At 41.2% G+C, this 18,500-nt stretch overlaps 1 protein-coding gene across 5 annotated transcripts in view; it reads right to left on the bottom strand.

Annotated features, from left to right (window-relative positions):
• Window positions 1–18,298, bottom strand: part of SOX5 (SRY-box transcription factor 5) — a 952,037-nt gene extending 933,739 nt beyond the window's left edge. For 3 of the 5 annotated variants that reach the window (XM_046641339.1, XM_046641321.1, XM_046641310.1), the window contains exon 1: window positions 17,595–18,003. The gene's annotated coding sequence lies outside the window, so the exon portion shown is untranslated. Of the gene's footprint in view, window positions 1–17,594; window positions 18,004–18,080 lie in introns of those variants that run through there. The other 2 variants (XM_046641348.1, XM_046641330.1) reach the window with 2 other exon arrangements.
• Between the last annotated feature and the right edge of the window lie 202 nt (window positions 18,299–18,500).

The following is an 18,500-nucleotide window of genomic DNA, read 5'->3' as shown; positions in this document are numbered from 1 at the left end:
ATACCTGAAATGTATTTACCCCCTTCCTTCCAAGAAATTCAAAGCAACTAACATCTTGTGAGCTGGCACTGTTAAATATAAAAATGAGAACACAACTGAGACCAATTTTTATTAACAAAATAAAAGATGTTAATAAGGCAGCTAAGACATCTTAAGTACAGGCACAAGATGAATCTGGGATATTCTTTTAAGCCAAGCCGAGTTTTGCCAGAAAAATGCATACAAACATTTAAAATTCCAAAAGGACATGAAGGAACTTACTGCATTTATGAAAGGTTTTGTCTTTTCAGGTTCTCTAATGCTGAGACGACACAAATAAAGATACCTTTTAATTACTGCGTTTAACTGATTTATAAATTTATGAATCAGAGGAAAAATAAGCAATGAGAGAACATTCAGAAAGCATTCTGGAATATAAGGCAGGAAGTGGCTCATAAATTAGAGCCAGATAAACAGAGAGGCAATGGTGTCAGTGTGGCCCCAACCTTTTAGTTAATTATGAGGAATTGCTAAACAGGAGGAAATGCTAAGTCATTATGACCCTGGCTAGCTTGCATACATGCAAACAGACACACACACGTGCACACATACACACAGTTATTCCATAATTTTTTTAAAAGTTTAAAGCATCACAACTGTATCCTAAAACCTTATTTACTTTTTAATACTTGGCGTTCATACTATCTCATTTAAATAGTTGCATAGGTCAAACTCATAAAATTGCCAAAATTTGTCTCCAGTGCATATTCTCCCCATTTAGTACACAACTTACGATCTAGAAATCTAGCTCAGAAGTCTTCAAAGTGGGTGCAAAAATAATAATAATGATAATCTATTGTCATGCTAGAAGAAAATACTACAACCTTCATTTACAGTTCTTGTTCTCTATAGATTCTTTATTCCCTTTTATCTCGTCCCTTTCAATTTCTATTTTTGTGTGTTAACTATTAGTAAAGTAATAGCTTCTTTTTCTATTGACGGTGTATATACATGACCAAAAAAATGAGGAGAGCACTGACGTAGATGACCGTCTGGGAACCTGAAACCTAGGCCTACACTCTTGTCCACATACTGGGCAAGAACTCCTCCTTCCTTACCAACGTGCCACACACCGTCACCACCACCACACGTCAACATCCAATCAGCTGTGCTTTCTCAATTAAAATGTTCCCTTGGTTTCATTCCATAAAGAAATTTTCTCCAAAGCTGGAAGTTTAAGATGATCCACATGGTTTTATTTTTTAATCTAACTTCTAATAGATTGCCACTGGGGCTCTCATTTCACAACAGGAAGAAGTTCATGTTAATGCCCTTCTCTCTCTGTTTCACCAATCTGTCACACATTACAGTTTTCATATGCTTGAGGAAGTAGATTACATTGTCTAATTTTTAGCTAAATTAACCCTTATAAAGTAGACAAGTGGTTTAAAAAAGATTTCCTACAAAACAAAAAAAATCTAGGGATTTTCAAGTCATATAAATAATGCAAATATAAGTGAACATGGGGAAATGGAGGAACTATATCTCTTAGACCCATTGCTAGCTCTTCATCAGCCATATTTCAAGGAAAATCTATGACAATTCAAAAGACTAGAGCAAGAAATTCTCAGGAAGGTTGTGTTTAGAGGATGTTGTCGTGTGCTACCTAGCAGCACTCATTTCCTCATTTCCCAGCTACCAGGAGTGTTGGCTGCTGAAGGCTCATATCTAAGGCCCGTCCTGAGAACTGTCTTCATCCACGGTTCCCCCCCATCCCTAGGGATGGCCCACATCCAACACCAATGTGAGGTTACAAAGGCAGGACCTCTCCGAGGAGCCATGCAGTTCCAGAGCTCCCCGCAGATTAGCTGACACCCCAGCTGCATCACAGTCAACTTCTCCTTCAGGCCATCCTGCTTCTTTCAGCCCCTTGCAGGTGTTGTCCCCAAGAGCCCTCCCAATTCACCCACTGCATGCAAATCTACATGTCAGAGTTGGTCTCCAGGGAACTGATATAAAACCATTGTTACTTCTACTATCATTTAAACTGAACCCTGCTCTAAGTGTTTACTGTGCCCTGAATATTAGCTAAAGTACAACACATGTACTTAAATTATGAATATGTGTGTGTAGGTGTGTGTGTGCAGGTACACGCATTCTGGAGGATTGTGTGCTCTAAAAATTTTACCAATGGGATACCCCTAAAATATTAATATGTCATCAAATATGTAAAGACAGCATTTTAACTGCTGACTTAAGGAGCCAGTTTTCCAGTTTTTGGCTAATGTGTCATTAGTTCATTCACAAGCAAAGCAGACCACGTTACTCAACACTGTAAGGTTCCCCATGGCCTACAAGACAGAATCTGGTGCATACGAGTCTATGATAAAAAGATCACCTCGATCTGACAACTGCCAACCATCACAGTCTCATCTCAGCTGGTCCCTATCATGTGCTTTATGTTCCACTGACACCAGACTCTCTGTAATTTCACAAACACACCCTACTATTTCTCACCTCCTTGCCTTCTTACTCATGTTGTCCTGTCTGCTTGGAATTCCTTCCTCCCTTCTCAGAACACCACCCTCTGCCTTACTTAGCTTAACTCAGACCCTCACCAAGGGCAGGTTGGTAGGAGCAGGGTTCCCAAGGGCAGGCAATAAGGGGGTACAATGTCTGCAGAAATTTTAAGAAGCATAATATAACTGACTAAAAGTCAGTAGGCCTTTTATTATCATCTGACTCCAACAATTCTACATTATGTCAGTTATAAAATGGTCCTTCCCACCAGAGTAGTCTGCCCCCAAGGCCTGCCCTGGATAGGCCACTCACCTGTTTTAAGCCTTGACTCAGGAATTCCAGTAAACATTGAGCACTTCTGGTAAAATTTGTAGGTTTAAACATAGGCCACTATTAACTCGAGGAAAACCAAAAAAGTTGTATGAAAAGTAAAAGTAATCAAAATATAATATTCTCACCAATAAACAACATTTATATAGTCAAAGTAACTGCATTTACTGAACTGCTTTAACCTCCCCCTCCACCCAAAAAAAGGATGAAATTATATTGGGACAACAGGAAAAGAAATGCGCGTGGTTTTAGGAAGTCAGGTTAGGGGAAGAGAAGTAAAGAGTAGCATAACAAAGTCAGATAGTAGGAAGTCAATTGATAACTCACATTTTTTGAAAAATAAGAAAAAATAATGAGTAAATATTTTATTTAGAAATACATAGTTGAAAGTACTAGGAGTGGGGTGGGCACGATCATCAGTAAGACAGGAGTACTACTTCATTACATAGCTTTGAGTTTTATACTATGTACACAAATTATTTTAATATGTATTTAACTGATTAATACTCAGTTCATACATCAATTCACTTAGAAAACCTTCCCCAGCCTCTCTTCTGTGCTTTCAAAATACTCTATCACCATACCTATCACACTGATATATAACTACCAGTCTATGTTATGAGTTCCCCTATCAAATCCAGGTTCTTGCAGACAAGAACCAAGATTTATTTATACTTGTATCCCCTGGCAGAAATGATACTTAAATTTAAATTCAAATCTGAATTCAATAAATATTTAGTAAGCTCCAAGTAGACAAAAGTAGTAATAAGATACAGGTTTGTGATTTTAAAGAATAACATTTATAGTCATAAAATGTCATCACATGGTGGAGTCCATTATGTGCCAAGGATTGTATTCTTTCTCTCATTGATTCTGCACAACTGCATTGTGAGGTAAATATAATTATCCCCATTCTGCAGATGAGGAATCACAGACTGAGATAGGTGAAGTAAATTGCCCAACTAGAAAGAGGTTAATAATGATCTGAAACAGGAGTATAACATTGAACTACAGCATCCACATCCTAGGCACAGCTCACAATCTCCCTCAAAGGATAAGATGTTCACAACCTGCTTACAATATGGTACAATACACAGCTAAAGCCATAAAAGTAGTTCTAGATGTAAATATTATATGATCAAAAGGAGAGATCTTTGGTCAGTAGATTATGTGAGGATGCTGTAAAAAAAGTTAAATGTAATTTGGAAATTAAGAGATGGGTACGGCTTTAGGAAATCTATATGAAGGGATGATATATACAAAAGGAAATCATGGAAATATGACGACAAAAACATATATGTAGCCAGGAGGCACTATACATTTTGGGTCAAAGCTCTGTGCCTGTGTACTCAAGGGCTAAAGCAGATACAGATCCAGCCAGTGGAGTCCCTGGGAGAGGTATGGACTTACACATCTCTTTTCTGAACCTGTGAAACATGGAAACAATGGGTAATTACCAGAGGAAATATCCCATTAGGTTGGTAGAGAGGGGTTTGGGGTAGGGGGAGCAGTTACAAAAAGCACCTGAAACTGGGTGATTTCCCCTCCATGTTTGATTCTGAAACTCTTCCTCTTGTTTCCATCTCTAACACTATTGCTATAGGCTGAAGTCCAAGCCGCCATCTTTCTCTTGTGTGAATGACTGCAGAAGCCTCCTTACTACCCTGCCCAGATCCATTCCTGCCTCTCTTAAATTTGGTCTACATTCTATAGCCACCAATTTTATTAGTCTCTTGCTTAAAACCATTCAATGGTTTCTTATCATCCTTATTATGAAGACTCAACTCTCTAACATGGCGCCTAAGGTTTAATGATATGATCCCAACCTACCTCTAGAGCATCATCTATATCCATTTCCTAGTCACTTCACTCCAGCCATGCTGGCCTACTAATTCCAAGAATATATCCTTTTCCCTTCTCTCTTTGGAACCTTTGTACACGCTACTCCCTATGTCTCAAAAGATTTTGCTCTTGTCCTTTCTATTTTATTAACCCTCCTTCAAATGTGACTTCCTCATGGCAGCCTCCTGACTACCCCCCCAAATATATCCAATATTTCTCCTATATGTTGTATATACTTCTGTGAAAGATAGTTCCACAATTTACAATCATAAATGCAGGTAATTATTTACTTAAAGTACATCTTCCCTAATAGTCTTTAAATCCTTGTGTGTAAGGTGTGTGCCTGTTCCACACATCACTCACTCTCTAGCAGTTAACATGGTGTCTGGCTTATAGAAAGTGCTCACTAATATTTGTCGATTATTGAATGAATGATGGGACAAAACAAAAAGAGAAAGCCAAAACACAGAGTCAAGTGGTTTGGGAACCAAGGAAAGTCCATTGAGGAATAAGTCTGAAGAAGATGGAAAAAACAACTCTGGAAGAGTTCCCTGAGTCAGACAGGGTTCAGGTGTGAGCAGTGCCTTTTTATGCAACGCCCATGGCCTCTGGCACGAGCATCCTGAAAAGAGTTCCTAAGGCTGACGTGTTGCAGACAGTTTGGGAGTCAGCTGGGAAATTGTTTTCAGCTTGAATCCAGATCAGAAACAAACTGTTCTCAAAGAGAAAGTTTCAAATATGAGACTGAAAAGATCGAAGACTTAGACCGTAAGGCCTTTAAAAACCAGCCTTAAGAGTCTGGGTCCCCTCCGTGTGTAGTAAGCAGGCACTTTGAATTTTTGAGAAAGGGGTAACATGATCTAAATAGCATGTCAGAAAGATTGACCTGACAGTGGTAAATAAAGCAAATGGTAAGGAGAGATCCTAGTTTGAGGAACTTTGCGATAGATTAGAAATAAGCTAAAAAGAGCCCTTTGAGAGTGATAGAAGTGTGTACATAAAGAAAGTGGAAAATACAAGTGTCATTTTGAGGAATGACTCAACAGGACTTAAAATATACTTCCTATGTTACAACGGGTAAAGAACCCAGGGTTCAGAATCAGATCGCTCTGGGTTCAAGTCTCAGCTCCACCACTTACCAGCTATGCTACTTCAAGCAAGCTCAGTTTCTTTATCTATATAATGGGGCAACATTTGTATCTACATCAGAGAGTTACTGGCAAGAATCAATACAAATAAAAGTAAACAGCTTAGCACAATGCCTAGCAACAGTAAACTATCAATCATCAACTGTCATTTCAAGCTAGGCAGGAGAAGGGGCACGGCGATGGCATGCCAGGGAATTTATTTTTGGTGGGCATGTCTTCACCTCACAAGAAGATAGCCACCTATATTGTAAAGAGTTAACTCCTGTCCTGGCTTCTGCCTGATCTCCTTTATAACGCATGTAGCTTTCTGGCTTCTGGATTCACGCCAAACACAATCTCTGCTGATTCTTTAAGGGACCTGATTCTTCAAGCTGCTTGAGCCATTTCTAAACGTATGCTTTCGACATCTATTTCCAACCTCCCCTCTTCCTCTAATGCTGCTCCCTAGAAGCACTCCTAGATACTAAACTTGGAGGCAAACCCTCAGTGGCTAAATACACTTCTCTCTGCCCAAGAAATGTCAGAAAGATTATGTTGAAAGCAAGTGCAATGTTAAACTCGGTTTTTAAGAGTTAACAGAGAGTGATTTTTTTTCTCCAAGGATAGGTAATAGCATCAGATTCTGAAATTAAGCACAGCAGGAAGAAAGAGGCTGCATAGATTTCACAGAGTATCACAGGCCTCTGCAATAGAGCACTTAAAAATGCCTTGTATTGCTAATTCTTTACACAATCTCCTTTTATTTCCAAAGCAGTATGCGGGGCTCGAGCCACGAGACATGCATTGATGTTAACATTACACTGCTTGAATTAGAGCCATTTTTCTCCTGAAACTCCTGTTAGGTCTAGAATTACTTTTTACCTTTTCTCCCCCAGTACATTTTCCAGCCTGACTTTCCACATCAAATGGTTTGCCTCTTCTAACAGTGCTGAACCCATCTTTGCAGTCATTGCCTTAGCTTAAACATCCTTCCCTTCAAGATTCCAGTAACCAGGCTTTGAGCTATATGGGAAATGTGCCTCCTTCAAGGTCGCTGGATCGCATGTCACTCTGGGAATTCTAAGTGAATGAGGGCAACTCTCTTCTTCATCTGCTTTCCATTTCCCACCTCGCCCCAAGCCCAAGTCAATATTCTACATTCACTGATTGAACTATTCAGCAGATATTTATTAAATAGCTAATATAGTCAATGCACTGTGCTAGGCACCATGAAGGATTCTGGAAACAGTAAAATGAGAGTGGCATTAGCAGCAAAGCACTGCATGGTGACAGACAATCAGAAGGAGACTTGACTAAACTCTAAACAAACTGTCTAAGAACATGAAGATTTGCCATTCATGATCACCAATCTATCGGTTAGCATTTGTAAAGATTTTTTTTTCTCTTTTTACAAGATATTTTTGTACCATATAAAGTTTTCTTTTCCAGTCCATGGGGAAACTCTGTCATTTGTTCAATAAATATTTATCGAGTACTATGATCGTATGGAGAACAAAACGCACTCATTCCCTACCCTCATGTAGTAACTGCTGCTTCCAAGATAATACACACCAACAGTAGTCTGATGATTGGATCCCATACAAACCTCAGGTTTGTTTTTGCATTGCTTATTTGTTTGTATGAAGGCACTTACTGTAAGGACCATATTAGTCTAATTAAAACCTTGTCCTTATCCTATCTCACTAGGATACCTCTTCAGCATACTCTTTCTCAACTTCTTTATCCACAATAATCATAATCAAGCTGTTCTAATCTATTCTCCACATATTACTCTCTCCCTGTTTTTATTCATCCATTAAATAAAGGTCTTTAAGCACCTAGTATGTTCCAGAAACTGTTCTAAATATTTGGGATACAGAGCTGGACAAATAAATCATTCCCTGGTCTTCAGTTTACTTAGCCACCTTAGATTTGTCCTCTTAGAAAGTTCTTTCCAAGTCTAGAATGCACATAACTGCCACCCTTCCCCAGACACCAACCCACTTTGTGTCAGGTCCCGCCACTCTTGACTTTAAGCATGCCAACGTTCTATATACTCAAATTTACTAAAGGATAAATTTTATTTCAAAACTCCTAAAACCACATCACCAAAAAAAGCCTTCCCAGCAATCCAACAATCAGTTGTGCTTTATCTTGGCACTGCCACGGTTCTTTGAGCATCTTACTTTAATTCTGTAGCCATATATGTAACTTACTACCAAATCAAATCAGTACTTTATCACTGGTTCTCAAACTTTTACGTGCAAAAGAATGGTCAGTCATGCTTGTTAAAAAGGCAGGGTTACAGGGCTATGACCACAGAGATTCAGATTACCCACAACTGAGTAGATGCCAGAAAGTAGATTTTTAAAAAAAATCCCAGGAGGTGTTCAACTAGGCGATTAAATGATCATCTTTGAGAAACACTGTTCTCGATTTCCTTTGATGTCAGTTTTTACGTATTCAGAATCTCTGCTTCAAACCATAAAATATGTCCTATTAAGTAAAGTTTAAGCAACATGCTTCTGTGTGTTCAATAAATATTTTTTGGTTAATATATGGATCAGTAGGTACTTGATAACAATAACTGACATTTGGAAATTACAGCTCAGGCCTCACTTTCAGCGACCACTTCTCACCTGCTCCTCCTATCTCCTGTCGTAGACAGGCAGGTATGCACTCTGTGGATAGGAAGCCCACACCAGCATCTTGGCCACAGCATGATGAAATGAATACAAGTGGTGGAGTCAAACAGACTGAAATTCAGCTAACGATTCTCCTGTTCACTAGCTGAGGAAAATGAGCGAGTGCCTGACTTACTGGAGTTTGTTCGCCCATCTATGCAAAGGGGAAAATACCCACCTAAAAGGAGGGTGGTGAAGATTAAACAAGATTATCCACATAAAGTGCTGAGCACCGTGCCTGGTACATGGTCAATGGTCAACCGCTGTTAGTTTTCCCACTTCCCCATCCTGCAGGGTTGCCTTGAATTAAAAGGAGGCTCAGTTTGCAAGATATGTTGGCTCTGCAATCATTCATTCTGTTGCTGCTCTGTTCCAGACACTGTGATTGCACTAGGGATCAACACAGTGCCCTCACGGAGTTTATCGTCCAATGGGAAATGCTGTGTCATCCTAGAGGTACCCCTTTCAAACCAGGTATTTAGCACCCCTTCCCCTTCTCACTTCATCCAGTGAGATTAACACAAGGCAGGGTGTCAAGGGTGCCACGAGAATAAAGACTTGGTGGTAGGAGAAAGATTAAGAAAAACCCAGTAAGCAGTGATAGGGAAAGGCAAGTAAGGAGGGAAGAGCATTTTGGGGGGCCAACGATGTTCCTAGAAATAAATAGTGGGCCCATTAAGTTTCTTTACGTACTGATAGATTTGTTTGTTCGTTTAGTGTGCATTAAAATTACCACTTGATTTCCTGATTTAAACTAGAAAAGACACTACTATTGTGCTAGTCAAGGAGAAGTGGTGGAGATGAGGCTGAGAGAGCAAAGGAAGAAGAGTCAAGACAGAAGTATAAGAAATAGTATGCACTTGTTGAAAAGCAGTTCCCAGTGTAAGAGTAAATTAATGAGATGCATTGTGCCAGATACACGTGAAAGGCTGCCAATACTGCATAGTAACACCAAGCATCGCAAGAACTTACATGCAAACCTCAGTCACACATCAAACAACTTCGGCTTTCCGTAGCCATGAATTACAGCAGGAAATCTTAGCAGACACCAGATTTGGGAGCAGGCTCTAACCAGGAATGGGAATGGACCAGCAACGATAGAGGGTAGAAAGGCTGGCACAGCAGAGAATTAAATGAGGAGTTTAGTGAGAAACGGCCTCTAGGAAACACGCCGTCAGAAGTACTAACATCTTTTTCTTTTCCTCTCACAAATGCTAAGTTCGTCAGCCTTTTTAACCAGAGACATCGAAGTAACCAGTGTTCACTACTTGGAGACAACTATGCCAAAAGCCTCACAGTAAGCAGTCCTTATCCTGGGCACAGATTCCCTAGAGGGGTCACTCGTCTGAGGAATGTGTCAAAAATTAGCTCTCTTTTCCTGCCTCCCATCTTCCTTGGATTCTGAAGTTGTCCCGGTGCCAGTTTCCCACAGTACAACACACAGAAGCACCTAAAAATCGGGGGCAAAATACCAGTGGTCCCATGAATCCTGCTTGAAACTAATATCCTGAGTTGAGGTCCTACATTCAAAAATAATGCTCCCTGGTCCACACAGAAGGAGACTGCTCTCTGTTACACGACTGAGCATCAGTCTGAGTCTAAACGACATGGTCTTCATCCTGCACTGCCCCTGCCCCCCAATGCTGGCCCAAAAAATAGCAACAACTCAATTCTCAGTGCAATAACGTCTTTTCTCAGATGTTGTTCTCCCAGTGGGTAGAAGAATGAACTGCTGCCACGCCACCAGCTCCTCTACAGTTTCTTTTAATTTAAAGTTACAACAGGAGGGAAGAAAAGAGACTTTCTATTAAGGGACAACTCCCTGAAGGGTCTCTTAGCTGACAATCGAAGGACTGCTCACGGTAGTGATCAAATCGAACGCAACAAAGTGCTGGTGGCTCTGTGACTCATCACAGCAGGAGCTCGCGCTGAGGGCCACTTGAGTTCAGCGCTTTGTGGCGCGGCAAGTTGGTTTAGGAACAGTAACACAGGGGAGCAAAGACGCACAAGGTGTTTGAGGCTCAAGATGAAATGCAGACTTACAGTGCAAGTTGCTTCTCAACTGAATAGGGAGCCTTGAGGGGGTAAGGAAATGAAGAGAGCGTTCGGTCTACCTCATGCTTTAGGGCAAATTACCTGAAGGTGGTCAAGGTCAGTTGGTCTATCTGTTGCACGATTTATAACCTGATAGAAATAGGGATTGAAGCATGAGAAAGAAACTGAGCTATTTTTAAGAGGCGACATTAAGGATGCTGGCTTGCATAATCAATGCCTTCTAATTACATGAGATATCTATTGTTTCAATATATTTATAATCTGATACAATTCAGCTATACCTCTCAGCGCATTTTATGAGTACAGTAAAAAGAGTGCAATTGGACCCACAACTAAAAAATATATCTATATACATATATATATACAACTATGTACTGGGGGGACTTGGGGAGAAAAAAGTAGGGGAAAAAAAAGAGTGCAATATATATTGAGCATGTCCTGTGTGCCATGCACAGCACTATGGATTTATATATAATCTCATATAACCTCATTTAATCTTGACTAAGACTCTGGGAGGTGATATTATCATTGTGCTCCTTTTACAGTGGAGGAAAATAAAGCATCAAAGAGCTCAAAGAAATTGCTAGGCCTTTTCTCAGTGGGAAGGACCTGACCAGGGCAACTGCTACTAACCTCTGGGTTATACAGCCAAACAACAACTCTACCTCCCTGAGCTCCTGTTGCGAGAATATAAGACTCAGTGCCCCACCTGCTGCCCCTCGTCTCCAGCACCATTTGTGCACGAGGGCCACGCTTCCACAGGGCTGCTCCTGGCCAAGCACTAAGCACGGTGATGGCGGCAAATGCAGGCCAGTCCTTCTAGACAGAGGACTCCTCCAATGGCTAATTCTCATCAGCCTAACCAAACCTTTCTTGGACTGTGCTACAGTGGCGCTTCTTTCTACTCAATTCTCCTCCCTTCCGTCTCTCCTTGCATAAGCGTCAAACTTGGATCATGGTTGAAAGGCTCTCCCAACCTTCTCCTGCTCCCTCCGCCAACAAGCTTCTTACAAGTCTAATCCCATCTTGGCATCTGCTTCTTGAGGGACCCAAATTAACGCAATAACCCAGTCATTTATTTGCTTTTCTAAAGTCTTTCCTTTATCTTTGGCCAGTTGTACTTACAGAGAAACTCTCTGTATCATCAGGAAGAGAAATCAACCACTAATATCTCCTTGTTACTCTACGTCACTTCTTCAAACAGGCAATGGTATATTTATTACGCCTTTCTCTTTACACCCAATTTAAACAAACAAACCTATGAGATTCTCTTTGAAGGAACTGTTGACTCCATAAAGCAAAACACTGAAAAGTCAGATTTATTTCTTTTTCCAAGTGGAATTTCTCTCTGTCCACATGTACTACAACTTTATGTAACCCAGAAGTGGATGTCTACCAATGGATAAAATCACAATAAATTTTCAAAAGTTTCCATCTGTAACGGGAAATCAAAAAGGTTAACAGGAAGCGAGATCTACAGTTAGGTCCTAAACGTTTTGTTTGCCTTTACCTACCGTGTAGGACAAAATGTTAATTACTGAAGGGACTTTATATGAATAAAAGATAGAATTCACACTTGCACCAAATACAGCATCTGAATAAAACCACATTGTCAGAGATCATAACATAGACGTTAACTGAATCACTATTTTAAAGTGTTGATCTCAGCCTCAAGAAAGTGATATATTTTTCTTCTTGGACTCAAATAAGTTCAAAGCAAGTACAAAACAAAGCTCCAAACATTAGTAATGATCAAAAATTAGAGGGAGAGAAGAGCATAGCTCACATTTATTGAGCACCTAGTTCATGACAGACCGTATGGTAGGAATTTGACATACAATATCTAGTGTAATCCATGCAATATCCCTATAAGAAAAAGCATTATAAGCTCTAGCTTCAGAGGTTGAGAAAAGGTACAGAGCACTGAATGTTCAGAACACCAAGGGAAGTCTTGGAAGAATGATAAAGATCTAAACTAAGAAGCTCCAAAAGCTGGTGGGATCGCCTCTTTCACACCCTGGTTCCTTCCTGAATTCCAGACCTCCAAGAGTTTAATCGGTGCTACCGTGATGACACAATACCTGACCTCCAGGGAATGCCAACTGGAGGTCAAACCAGAGTCCTCCCATCCCCTTGACTATTTGTTCCCCTTGGACATGTGATGGCATATAACCCTGGAGTAACCAAATGGCAAGTAATCGAGCATCAAAGCATCAAAAACCAGGAGATTTTTGGTTTTTAACTTATAATGAACTTTAAGCAATAAAGAATGAATGGACCTGTACCTGTAGAATTCAATACCACCATCACCACCACCACCACCACCAGTCCTGGAGACACATTTTTGTTTTCCTGGGTGTTTTCTTTTAAGGCTAAATTTTTATCCATGTTTTCCTTTTTGGGGGGGAGGGTGAGGAAGATTGGTCCTGAGCCAACATCTGTTGCCAATCCTCCTCTTTTTGCTTTAGGAAGATTGTCGCTGAGCTAACATCTTTGCCCATCTTCCTCTATTTTGTATGTGGGATGCCGCCACAGCATGGCTTGATGAGCAGTGTAGGCCTGCGCCTGGGAGCTGAACCCGTGAACCCCAGGCCGCAGAAGCAGAGCACGCGAACTTAACCACTACGCAACCATGCCAGCCCCAAGGCTCAATTTGTAAGGGTGGTTATTTAACGTATTCTTTAAACATACTCATTTCCCCATAATTTTATCAACATGCTGCCCCAACTGAATGTCATTCTTTCCTGTAAGCAGAGTGATTACTTCTCTATAAGGTACGATTTGAATGTTACTGAAAAAAATCCCTATTTCTTCCTGGCAGCTCCACCTGACACTTTCATCTCCAGAAGTCTTTCTCTAAGGAATTAGATGGTCATAATAAACTACAGTAATAATAATAACAACAACAACATCTAGTTAGAGAATTAAACCATAATGAGCTATTAACATCTTTGAATTAATGAGTTTATGAGCCAGAGGTTAAACTGGGCAAATGGGGCAGGAATTTGGAAGGGTCCTTCAAAGTAAACTGGGCTGTCATCAAAGGCCCATCCGAAAGTGCAGGCCCCAATCAGGACAGCATTCACAAGTACCCATGTAAACAGCCAAACGGGTAGGAGTTTGGAGAAACAACCCAAAAAGCATATTATCCTTAATGTGAAAGACAAGGAAATTGAATATAGTAAAGTTTATTAAATAGTACCACAGAAATGTCCCAATATGGCCCAGCTGAAAGTGACTAAAACTGCCTAAGGGTCCACCCTACTACTAAGCTGTAAGGGCTCTATTCTCCCCTTTTAAATATAAAAATTCACTATTTTTAAGCAAAAGGTTAGGTCCTTTCTTCCCATTCTTAAAATTTTCATTTTACTCTTCCATTAAGAGCAACTTCACATGCAAATGAACTCTTAGTTTAACTCAAGATCATTAAACAACTTCTCTACATCTAAAATGCTTCTCCTAAATGTTAGGTATGAGTAATTATTTATCTTACATCACACACGGAAAATAAACAGGAAAGACCCCACTCACATTTGAGAATCATTTACCATTCCCCCAAGATCCCCCAAATGGGAAATGGAAGAACAGGACTGATCATAATTGGATTAAGAACTATAATTCTTTAATTCATTCATCAAATTGAGGCATTTGGAACAGTTTATTTACAGAGTTGTTTAGACAGTTTTGTGTGGTGTTTTTTAAGATAAACCAAAATGCCTTTCTGAAAGAAGTTTCAGATCCCAAATCATTAACATATGAAAACCAAATGTAGACAATTTACAAATGGGTGTTTTAAAACAATGTTTGGAACAAAATTGGACTTTTATTTTATTAACTATCTACAAATCTAAGTTCAGGATATAGTGTATTTGAAACAGCCAAGCACTTTCTTCGCCTTTAAAATAAATCTACATTTCTCAGGCTAAAAAATTGTGACGGGTGTGTGAGGGAATGCATTGACTTCAGGCCTAGACGAATAAGTTTTCCAGGTTGCTCTCAAAACTCTAATTATAGCATTTTCTACCACTGGAGTGATTAGATATTGGATGAATCACCCAGGTTATGCCGATCAATCATATTCAACAGTTTTACCTGATGGAAATCTAAATAATGTTCAACATTAAAGCTCTAAGTTATTTGAAATCCAGTGTATTTTAGATTACTAAAAACAAGTTTTCTCCTGCCTGGTATATTCCTTCTTTATATCATCTGTTCATGCTTTCAAAACAATGATTGCCTATCACTCAGTAAAAGAATGGAGTTTTTTCAAGAAGGCAGTATATTCTTTTAACCATTATATCATATTTTTCATTTGCTTTGTAAGAAAAAAAGTTATTCGAGCATTCAAAATCGTTCTTTTAACTGGAAAATTAAATTTTAAACTGTCCCTATAGCTCATGCCTTCCCCTGAACAAGGACAAAAAAAAAGCTGTCATACCTGAGTATAAATTTCACTCTTGTTATTTACTATTTACTTCACACACTCCACAGATAACATCTTTATAAGCGTATACTCATTTTCTTCTTTTACAAAACCATGTGTCAGTCTAAACAGGATGTGCATTTACATGTATAGAACTAAGTTAACTTGAAATAACCACTGGATCTCAAATGCCTGGTTATTTACCAAATAAGTTTGAGAGTTTTGAATCCTGTATATAACATGCCATTCAACCAGAACTGTTTAAGCTCAACAACAAAACTAATACAGGGTTTCTGTCTTAAGAGTTGTAGCTATTTTTTCCTGTAGTAAGAGTTTACTCTTTCAAGTCTATGTTAGATTGGTTCAATACTGTCCATTCCAAAAGGCTACAAAAAGAGATTTTTTAAAACCCACAAACAAACAAAAAACTCTGTTAATTCTTCATGTACTAGGTTGTTAGAAGACCACTGGAAAGAGAGGAAAAAAAAGAAAGAATTTCAAGCGAGTATGCTACTATATAATTAACACAAATAACCAAATAATTATGCACATCCCTTACCACCCCCACAATTAAATGTTTTTAAACAACTCATGTGATGAAAGATCTACCTTTTAGGCAAACAAAAGCAATCCCTACCAGTTTAGGGATTTAAGGCTGTATTGCATCAGTTTAAGTGATGCTATGATTTTTATCTCGTATAGTTCTGAGGAATAAACAGCTGATGACATAATTTGCAGGAAAACTTTGCACAATGCCTAAGAGAACTTTCAGTCTAAGTACTTATGATTTTAAATCATCGTGGCTGAATTTATCTAGGCTTTAGCCTCTGAGCTATATTTAAATCAGGAAGAAGCACCCCCAGAAACTTTGTCCCATGTATCTGCGTTTGAAACCAGATTCCTTCCCTATCAGAGCTAACAGCAGTTCACATACAGCTGAATTCCTTCAAAATTAGACAGATCAAAATTCAGCAGTTCTGTAAAGACTCTAAGAAATCGTCCTCCTTTTAAATTCTATAAAAGTCAAACTTAAAAAACATTTCCGTATACTTTAAAACCATCTGGCCCTTAACCTAATCAGTCTTGGCAATCGGGCCTCACTCCTGTATTCCTGATCAAAAACTCTGCTCTGGTTCTTCTGATTGAAATGTCCATTGCCTACAAATCTCCCACGCGCCTACTTCATTGGCCTGTTTTGTTTGTGTGTTTTTGTTTTTTTTTTTAAGGATACGAGGGGCCATTATTTATGAGCAGCAAGGAAACAAATCACTCTGTCTAGTCCGTTTGCAGATTCCCACAGTTATTACCCAAAATCCCACAGATCTCCCTTGGTCTTGCCCGTCACGACAGAAATGGGCTGAGCCTGAAGGCAGTCTCCGGGGAAATCGGCTCATGCCTTTTTTGACAAAATACTTTGGCTATCTGGATATTGTGAGGATCTCTACTGGGAGAGAACAAATCCCTAAACTTTTCTAAGAGGTACAGTTGACTGCCACCCAGAGTGCCTGGGCTGGCTGACACTGAGAATATCGCTCTGCATGTTCACAGAATTCCTCATTTTGACCTGCTTTAGTTAAGAAGGGAAGACATTAAAATGAATTCACATTCTGCGCACTCTGAATTTAGTCAGAGGCCAGCGTCTTCAGATATTCACCAGGGTCAATCTATTTATTAATGTATTCGCTTTGCAAAGTGTAAGGAAAATTACTATTAAAATACGTCAACAGTGTTTCGTGTGCATCCGATGCCAGCAGATCAATACTCAAGAAACTGCTGCTATCAAGCGCAAACATTTCCAAATCCAATTTGAGTCCAACTCGTACAACCTCTTTTCCTTGCTTATTACTGTAGCCCCAAAGTGCAAGCAAGAATACCCAAACCCGCGCTTCAAGTGACACAACACGTGAGTGGTCTTCACTTTGTACACTGAGTGGGGTGGGGGAAAAGTCGCTGCAATTAAAATTAAAGCTTCCGGTCTCTGAAATCCCTAGAATCCTGAAGGATGAGACTTGTTTCCGAAATTCCGGGCGGGAGGGAGGGGGAGTGGTAGGAGAGGGATTGCAGAAAGCGAAACAAAAAGAAGAAAAGGGGGAATATTACTCTCGTGGGGTGGGCTGGGGGTCGCGTTTATATTCTAGGCAGGGCAAGGAGCTTTGTCCAACTTTTGGGGTCTGTCGTTTGGCGTTAGCCGAGATGCACAGACGAGCCTAGGATTTTCGCTGCACTCCTGCCCTCAGCTCTCATCACCACCTCCACCGCCACCACTTACAAAACAATACCGGCAACAGCACGCAGGCTCCCCAACAAAAATATAAAGTTATCTCACTGCCTGAAGTGGGTCCAAGCCCGCACTCGAGTCGCCCCGGCCAGCCGCCCCCCGAGGATGACAGGGCCACTTCTAGTCCCGAGCCGCCTCCCGCCTCTCCCTCACCCCCAGCCCAGTCCCCCTCCCTCTGTACTTGAGGAAACTCCGGTGGCGGCCCCCTCCCTCCTCAGCCGGCTCTCCAGCTGGAGCCGGGAACGAGTGCTGAGTGGCGGGCCCGGCGAGCGGCAGAGGGGAGCTCTGCGCCTTGGAGGTCTGCCCACAACAACATCGGGACGAACAACAAAGTTAAAACGCTGCGATTCACGCACCTTACCGGGTCTCCTTAATGTCTCCTCTGGCGTGGGATGCAAAGTGGCACAGTGGCGGGCTGGGGGCCCCCGGGAGGAGACTGGAGATGGGTTTTGGTGGCTCGCCTTTTTCACTCTGTGTGTGTGTGTGTGTGTGTGTGTGTGTCTGTGTGTGTGTGTGTCTGTGTGTGTGCGCGCGCGCGTGTCCCTCTCCCCCCGTCTCTCGCTCGCTCGCGCTCCCCGTGTGGCTCTCAAGGACGAGGTGAAATCCCTTTGCTGGTCATGAGGCGGCTTCAGAGACAAACAACACAATGCGAGTGCAAATAACAAAAGGCAAAAAGACAGTAGGAACAATGGGGGAGGCGAGGGCAGCGCACCAGCCGGCGGTCACCGCGGCCCGGCGCCCGCCCCGGGGGGTGCGGCGGAGGCGGGGGCGGGCGCGGGGGCGGCGCCGGGGGCTCCGGCTCCCTCCAGGTCGCCCCTGAGCTCCCGCAAACCCACCCTGACCTCCTTCCTGCAGCTCGCCGCCCGGCTGCCCTCTGTGTCCATCCGAAGGGAAGGAGCCCCAGAGTTTGCTTCCCCGTCTGCTGCAGAGTAACTAGATTGTAAATAACGCGTTGATTACCCACACCGTGCAGGAATGTTAAAAAAAAAAAAAAAAAAAGAAAGAAAGAAAAGAAAGAAATCTGCCCTCCACTTAAAGGAGCGATAAAATGAAATGGCAGGAAGGGAAGGAGGCAGGGAGAGTGGGATATCTCTAGATCTCGACGGAGCTCGCGTCTATAAATACGCATTCATGTTTAGTCAAGTCCCCTTTGTCAACTTCTTCCCTGCGCTGGAACCTCACCCGCTGCCCTGTAACCATTACCTGGGCCCCTTCTTACCCCCCACCCCTGTTTGCACAGAGTAAAGCTCGCACAAGGGCGC

This window comes from Equus quagga, chromosome 1, assembly GCF_021613505.1.
Source record: "Equus quagga isolate Etosha38 chromosome 1, UCLA_HA_Equagga_1.0, whole genome shotgun sequence".
In the NCBI taxonomy this organism is placed as follows: domain Eukaryota; kingdom Metazoa; phylum Chordata; class Mammalia; order Perissodactyla; family Equidae; genus Equus; species Equus quagga.
This window is presented reverse-complemented; position numbering and strand designations above follow the sequence as displayed.